This window comes from Pteropus medius, unplaced genomic scaffold (assembly GCF_902729225.1).
Source record: "Pteropus medius unplaced genomic scaffold, Ma_sr-lr_union100, whole genome shotgun sequence".
In the NCBI taxonomy this organism is placed as follows: domain Eukaryota; kingdom Metazoa; phylum Chordata; class Mammalia; order Chiroptera; family Pteropodidae; genus Pteropus; species Pteropus medius.
The window spans coordinates 16,739,561-16,748,619 of NW_024349519.1; the positions used below are offsets into that span (position 1 = coordinate 16,739,561).

General features: G+C 34.7%; 1 pseudogene; it reads left to right on the forward strand.

Moving 5' to 3' along the window:
- The first annotated feature begins 8,065 nt into the window (after positions 1–8,065).
- On the forward strand, positions 8,066–8,181 carry LOC120618700 (uncharacterized; annotated as a pseudogene).
- Positions 8,182–9,059: the final 878 nt, after the last annotated feature.

The window sequence follows — 9,059 nt, forward strand, 5'->3', positions numbered from 1 at the left end:
TAATGGGGAGGCAGTAATTACTGGTTTCATGATCACTATAAACAGCCTAGATGTGATCAGAAATATTAGGGCAAAGGCTGGAGATCCTCTTTTGAATGCAGAATAACATGTAAGTAATTATTATGTAAGTAATCCTTATGAAAGTAATATGTATGTAATATGTAATATGTTCTCTGGAAATTTAAGTATAAGGAAAGGGAAAAAGAAGCAGGAGGAAGAGAAGAAAGATAAGAGGGAGAATCTTGAGCAACGGAATTTAAATACTGAATTAATCACTTTGAAATCAGAAATGATGGCATCACTTTTATTTATTTATTTATCTATCTATCTATCTATCTATCTAATTAATTTATATTTTTATGGTAACATTGCTTAACAAAATCCAATAAGTTTCAGCTGTACATTTTAACAGTAAGATATTTATATTTATACTGTGTGTTCACCTCCCATAGTTAGATTTCTTTCTGTCACCACATCTTTTCCCTGTCTACCTCCCCACCTCCCCGGAACCCTCTGGTAACCACTAATCTATTGTCCATGTCCATGAGCATCTGTTTGTTTGTTCTGTTCATTTTTTGCTCTTAGGTTTATATCCCACATATAAGTGATATCATGTGATTTTCTACTTGTTCTGTTTGGCTTATTTTGCTTAGTATGATTATTTCAAAGTCCATCTATGTTGTCACAAATGGCAGTATTTCATCTCTTCTTATGGCTGAGTAATATTCCATTGTATATATGTACCACAGCTTCTTTATCCAATCATCTATCGTAGGACACTTTGATGGATGTCCTGGGCACTGTGAAGATGACATTACTTTAAATTGGAAAATTCATTTTTCCTGTCATTCACAAAAATATAAGTTGAGTAATCAAAAAAAGAGTCAAAAATAATACCAAAAAGTAACAAAAAGCAAAATTAGCTTTGTAAAAAATTGAACCAATGAATTTAAAAAACTTTGAGAATAAATGAGAGCACAATAATTGGAAAGAAAAGAAAACGTTAGTTTTATTTCCAGTTGATCAGATGGCTAACTTAAAAAATTCCAATTATTCAACAGTAAAACTACTAAAACAATAAAAAAATCTCAGTTCTCTAGTTTCAACACAAATAAAACCATTAATTTTTCAAATTTAAAAAACAAAAGTTATAAAATACAATGTTAAGATGTTCTATTTCTATCAGTAATATATTGCATTTTGTTGCTAATAACAGTTTGGTAAGCTATCTAGTTTATAAATAATAAAAATAAATAAATTTTCTATGTAAAATAAATCCCAAGTTATAAAATACAACTTTAAATATTCCCTTTACAATAGTGTATCAGTTATAAAATGTGTTTTGCTGCTAGTAACACAGACTGAAAATAAAAGCTGCATTAATAAGATAGAAGTCTCTTTATCTTTCACTAAAAAGAAATCTAGAGATGAGCAGTCCAGGGATGGTATGGCTCTGTAATTATCAGTCTCCACTTTCTGCTTTGTCATCTTTAGAAAATGGCTTTTCTATCAACAAGTTTGCTTCCATGTTTATAATGGCTGCTGGAGCTCCAGCCATCCTATCCACAGTCCCAATACAGGAAGGTGAAAGTCAAATGGTGCATGTACCCTAGCCGTATGTCTCTACTTTAATAAACCTTTCCAGGAGTGCCATCTAACAACATTCACTTATGTCCCATTGGCCAGAAATTAGCCACTGGCCATACCTAGCTGCAAGGGAGACTGGGAAATGCAGTCTTTTAACTGAGTACTTTGCCACCTTGAATCAAATAAATGTTATTTTATTAAAGGGGAAAGCGAAAATGGATATTGGTGTTGGAAACTGTCATTCTCCACCATAAATATGTTTAAAACTGCAGAATACTTAGGACTATTAAGGATCTATTCTTGGACATATAAAATAAAATTTAAATAAATTAAATTATAACGAATTTGAAAAATATCTTTTAATGTTGTTAGAAGTTCAATGGTGGCCCTTGGTGGGAGAATCTTGAGGTTGGAGTGGAGTGTTTTCAAGGTTCTAGCTTTAGTTTTGGGTGGTAAGTTTGCAAGTGCTTATTTCATTATTAAAAATTACCAATTAACTAAATAATTAGAAGCAGACCATGCATGAGCAAACAATAAATGTGTGTCATGAGCCTTTAAAGAATGAAATAAACAAACAAAAACTCATAGATAGAGAATATTTCCATGGTTGCTAGATGAGAGGGGAGGTGAGGGGTTGGGTGAAAAAGAGGAAGGGATTAAGAAGTACTAATTGGTAGTTCCAAAATAGTCATGGGGGTGTGAAGTATAGCTTAAGGAATATAGTCAGTAATATTGTAATAACTTTGTATGGTATCAGATGGGTCTAGATGTATTGGGGTGATTGTGTCATAAGTTGTATAAATGTCTAATCACCATGTTGTACACCTGAAACTAATATATGACAACTATAATTGAAAAAAATTATTTAAAAAAAGTGTGTCATTAGCCAAGATTTATTATTCTATTTCAAAAAGTGCTATTTTGAATCCTAATTTCTTAATTAAAAAATAAAATGACTCTAAAATGCATATGGAAGAATAAATAGATAGAAAAGCCAAGAGAAAATGAAAAAAGAATAAAGAAAAAAAGTGTACATTGACTGTCAGATTTTTAAAACTCCAAACACATCATTTTAATTAAACATTCGGCTTCTTGGAAGGAGGAAGCAGATCCTAGTCACAGGCACATGCTCTCCTAGATTCATGGGTGTTACTCTGCATATTTTATTGGGAGTAATGAAAAGGGATTCATTGTTCATCCTGCTACATTGAAGAAAGGTGATTATTGCTGTGCTCATTCTCCTACATCTTCCCATGACTCATTCAGAAATTTCAGGGTGCTTTACTATGTTTTCATTATTACCTTCTGCTGCAGAGACTATTGGTTGCCTTAACTCAGTAACTATTCTCTCTCTGCCTTGATCTTATTCAGCACTATCAATGATGCAGAAGTGAACATTTGTAGCCTCTAGGAGATTTTTGTGAAAGACAATTGGAGTGCATCCTTTGTTCTTTCTGCCATTTCTCTCTTGCCTCCTAAATGTAGAGGAATGCATTTATGAACATAGTGGTTGGAGACGTTGGTGTATCTCTGGTGTCCTTATGTCTCCATGGAGCCACTGAATCAGGCCCAGGATGTACTCTCTAATTTTCATCTGAGCATAAGCTTGTACTTTTCAGCTTCTATAGTAGGGTGGCTGTTATACACAGTTGAACCCAATCCTAACTAATACACTTTCCTTTTATTGATAATATACCAAGCAATTTTAAGAATCAGAAGGCACAGAAAACTAGCCTCAGAATGGTAGGCAGTATCCACAGTCAGAAGCAGGATCTTAAAGACAGTGGTGAAGAAATTCTTTTTCCTGTGCATTGAAAAAGACAGATTCTCTAAGATATGCATCATTATATTTTACTATTATATTCTTACAAATAGGAAAATTACCTCTTCCTTATCAGTCTCTTCCATCTTGAAAATGTATAAGAGCTCCTTACACTAGCACTACATAGAGAAAATTTTGTATTTAAAAATATAAAATAGATCATTAGTGAATCAAAATTCTTCAGAATTAATTATATGATAGTTAAATTTGCAGTCAAGAAACCACATTTGATGAAATGTAAACTGTTTATGTAATATCCGGTCACAGATAAGTATGCCATTCCTAAATGTCTGTATTTCAGCTATTTAAAAAAATTGTTATATAACACAAAGAATAATATTATCTAATTCTTCTAGATAGACTACTACCCTGAAAGGTAGAAACCTTCATTACACTTGCATCTTGCCTTATCTTTTTGTATTGCCTGTGACTGACCTGATGATAAAATTTCCTAACTTTAAACCAATTGCTCATGCAAGCCACCTGCTTCTGCCATGCTGAGGCTTGCGTTATATGGAGTCTTGGAAATATTGAAGGGAAAGCTAAGAGTCTTTTACTGCTTCCATAATTTAGAGAGACATCAAGACTGTCTTAAACCTTAGTTAAACATTCAGAGAATGATCAGAATAGAAATTATCATAGGTATTTTGTTCCCTCAAGGGTATAAGGATCTAAAATGCTTTTTATTTTTTCCATTTTTTCTTCTCCAACTCCAATACACACACGTTAATGTGATGGGTTAAAACATTTTAACACATGGATGTTCTTAACCTTTCTTTTACTGTTGCCCATTTAAGAGGTATTGACTCTGGCAAGTTTCCTCTTCTCTTTTACCCTCTGAGCACAGTTCTAACTTTCTCAGATTGGTTTTTCTGAGCTTGATAGATTGAGAAGAGTGATAGGAGCAACACAAATATTAGGACAGACTCTGGAATGAAAGAAACTAAGATGAAAAGAGAAGGATCATGTGTAAACTTTGCAGTTTGTGAAATAACAGTAAAAACACTGAGTTATTTTGAGATTACTATTTTGTAGTTGAATTGTGTAATTTGATCTATCACTCTGAGACTTTAGGTCATAGATTTCGATCCTCATAACTCTTAAGAGAAGTACTGCTTGAACTAGACCGATATTTTTCAACTGTTGAAAACCCATGTTCTTTTTGATAAACATAAAAAATTCCTTGACCACTCTACTTCCAAGAATTCTGACATGACTTCCTAAGGCATAGTTAAAGGTCACTGGGTTATCTTTGTTTTGCCACCAGCCAAGGTGATCTTGTCAAGCTTTCTTTTCTATAGACTAAATTATAAAGACAATAGAATGCTTTTTCAAATATATAAATATCTTTTAATATATTGAATAATATATGACCCCCTATGCCAAAAAAGTTGGATATTTCCCTTATTATCACCGTTACTTCAAATGGAAAGCCCTTACTCCAAATCTGAAGTGAGAGTTTTAGAGATTCTAGCCAACGATTTGACAGTCAAAGACCAAAATGTGATCAATTTGAGAATAAACCTGCATAAATTTAGGAAAGTTGGGGAAGAGAGGTGAAAAGTAAAGACTGGAAGTGAATGGCTGATCATTGAGAAGAGAGTACAGGAAAACTCTCATTGGGTAGGTCTCATTGAGTAAAGTAAGCTTTGTTAAAAATCTATCACCAACCCTAAAGGATCATGGAATTCATGGCAGTTCAGTAGCCCTAGCCTGTGACATGCAGACGAATTCCTCAAAAGGGTCACAATACGCAACTGTCAGAGTCACTGCTAAGTGGCTTCTTTCCAAGTGTATTTGAATCATATACTTTTTTCCTTGAAAATATAAAAATATTTTTAAAGAATTATTCCATTTTTATACTAGTTAAATAATGCAGTTTTATGATGTTTCTAAAAATTTAAGTGCCACTATAAAAGGCACATTTTATATTTAAAAATTTAAGATAGAGACAGTCTTAATTTTTTTTTCCATTCTGTGTATTCTCTTGGTAGTTTGGGTCAAAGGATATTTGTTGGGATTCAATGCTACTCTCACTGCTGGATATGTGGTGATGAATAAGACCCTCTTCTTGACTTGCAGATATACCTTTAATGTGTGAATTCTATAAGACAGTGAGGAAAGCTGATAGGAAAAGAATTGATTCATTTGCAATATGATGTCAGAGGAGACCTCTAGGGATGCCCTGGGTCCCCAGAAAGACGAACGAGTGGATCCTAGAGCAAATTAAGTCTGAAATATCGCTGTAGGCAAAAATGACAAAACTGAAATTGTCCTACTCTGGACACATAATCGGAAGTCAGGGTTCATTGGAAAAGATAATAGTGCTGGGAAAAATAGAAGGCCACAGAAAAAGAGGAAGACCACATATGAGCTGGACTGACTCCATGAAAAAAAGCCATAGGCATGAGCCAAGCAGGGCTATTGAGGACAGGACATCACTTGTTCACAGAGTCACCAGGAGTCAGAGCTAACTTAATGGTGTATAAAACACACAATTCTCTCTGCAGTTACTTTTTCTATTAAGTAAGCAAAATGCTTATACTTGATCTCACAAATATTCAGTCTCTTAACACTAGGGGGAGCAATACTGCAGAACAAAAGCTGTGAAATTTGAGCTTCACAATCATTATAGGAATATTAAAAATTACAAAATTTGAGAAACAAACAGCTGAGAAGTGGTAGGATATCTAACAATCTGTGAGGGTGAACAACGTCTATAACCAGATAGGCACGCACTTCCTAAGCGAAATTAGATGGTGGAAGTTGGGGATGCTGCTTTGCATAGCTAAAATCTTTTTAAGAGAATTTTTTTCAAGACTAAGACTTTTCAAGTCTATACATTAAATAATATCCTGGAAACTAGGGCAGAACGAAGGACTTCGCTGCCAAGTTTTGCTAATTTGCAGGGATAAGACAAGAATAAGTAGATAAAACAGTTTTGGGCTAATAGCAATACAATTATGACATGGTCTTAATTAATTGGGCCTCTGAAAAAGAAGAACTTTTAGAATGAATGATAATTTTGTAATGCAGGGAACGTATTATGTTATTTCCTGGTATGAACATTTTAAAAAAATTTCAAGAAATTTGGAATCAAAGAGAAAGAATAATGGGGAAAAATATCACAATATTGAGAACAGAAAAATAACATACACTACTAAGTGCCTGTCTTTGTGCTTTACATATGTTGTTGTTTATGGCTTCACTGTGACCCAAATGAAGTAGGTAGGGCCACTCATTTTTCAAATTAGAAAACAGGCTCCATACAAGCCAACTTATACTAATATTTAGTTATTTGATCATCTCACTATAATATATTTATCTAATAGATATGATCAGAAATGATATAAAATATAGTTAACTTTATTTTAAAATTTAATACAAACACTGCAATTATATATTATCTAAGAAAAACATAATTTTTGACATTTGACATTTAGTAGAAAAATGAATCCTTCCAAAGTAAACTGTATGTCTTATTGCCAAAAGAGAAAGCTTGGCTCATATCATTTATGACTTTTAAAAGTGATGGTTTTAATGTTAACTTATTTGAATTTAGTGTATTTATAGGATTTTTTTTTTTTAAATCGGAAGTCGCTAATACTCTACAAGTCCTTAAAATTCCTTCTGCCAATGTTTATGTCTCTTTCAGTGATTTCATAACATGAAGGTGTTGATGTGGTTGTGAAGATATGATGTACCAACTCAGATCTTTCCTAGTAATCCCCTGGCATTGCTGACTGGTGCGTAAGACTTACTCATAGCTGAAAACAAAAGTAGTATAAGTTCATCTTTTAACACAAAGAACGTCACCCGCTCCCTACTCTTAAATTATGGGACACTCTATCATTGAATTTACAAAGTGGTGGGTTTCTGTAATCCCTGAGGGGAGAGAAAAGTGGTCACCTTTCTGAGAGTATAGCTCTCGAAACATTTAACTTACCCCAACCCCCAAGTTAGAGGAGACACTAGAATTGCATATTCTGAAATTTGGAGGGTTCTAAAAATTAAGGAATGCCATTGACTTTTCATCTGGAGATTTCTGAAGGCAGGAAGCCTACTGACAAGGAGGCTGACCGAAGCAGGAGGCCAGCAAGGCGTGAGAGTATCATAGTGTGCTTATGAAGAGGAGGTGTGAGGGACCCGTATCCCTGTTCTTAGAAAGTATGGAAGCTAGTGCTCAAGATTCCATGTGAGCGACTCGAAAACTGAACCAGGAACAGGAGCCACTTACACTGTTGTTCAGCAGAATGATACCCAGAAGGTAGAGTGCACCACTGGTGAGGCTCTGTGAGAGATGCACAGTGGCTAACGAAACCCCATATACTATGTACATGAACACCCCTACATCAGTGGAGACAACTGACCCCCCGCCTCATCCCTCTGTAAATACCTGACCTTGACTTTGGCCAGAGCTCTAATGCCAGGGGCCAGAACAAAGGATGACATAGGTGGCAGAAGCCTGTGAGGAGAAACAGGATTGGAGGTAGACAGAGAAAATCAGAGATATGAAGAAGGACATCAAGAGATGGTGGCTTAAAGCTAAACATAGAAAGATTAGGGGAGGATATGGTTCCACAGTGCAGCAGTTAGCACATTTGCTTTACATGCAGAAGGTCCTGGGTTTGCGCCCCAGTGGAGCCATGATCCATGATCTATGGCAATGCCACCCTGAACAAGCCCGATGTCTGATCTCGGAAGCTAAGCAGGGTTGGGCCTGGTTAGTACTTGGATGGGAGACCACCTAGGAAGACCAGGTTCTGTAGGCATAAAAAAAAAAAAAATGATTAGGGGACAAAACTCAGAGGAAGCAATTGAATTCATCAGGAAGGACTGAATCAGTGTGCAGTAAAGGTTCACAACCTATGAGCCAAATTACCACATTTGAATCCTGGCTACTCCATTCACTAGCTACACAACCTAGAGCAATTGTCCCTTCACCAACGATTTTTTGAGAAATTTAAATGGATTAGAACTGTTTCTTGAATATAAGGAACACTCAGTACGTGTTAAATATAATAATGATGGTGATGATGAAAAATTCACTACCTAGACACTGTGGGCTCATAAACTTGACACAGGTTAGCGGAAAACATATTTTAAGTTTATATGTAACTGAGTATCAATGCTTGATATTCACCTATTTCAATGTTTATGTTTATATAAACTATAACATAAAATTGATTATTAATAAAATATCCTTTTACTAATAACATAGCTTATGCAATCATAAAATATATGTTAATTATAAAAAATAATTGTAACTAAAGTGGTTGTTTTATTCAAACAAAATGAAACATTCAATACTTTTTAAATCAAATCACAAAACATGGACTTAAAGTTACCATCTTGTGTTAACACAGTCATTATACGCATTGCTTTTTGTAAGACGAAATGTTAACTCTTTTGTGTGACTCACGGACTTTAGATATAGTGCCTGCCTGCCTGTCTAACCTCTTATTTTTCTGTCACAATATTCATTTTCTAGCCTTCACATGGGGTCTTTTTTCTGCTTTTACACACACACACACACACACACACACACACACACACACACACCTTTGTTTTAGGCCACTTCTGTTTTTCTCAAATATTATTGTAACCCTTTCCTCCTCTGAGACACCTTCCATGAATTCATTCTTTCAAC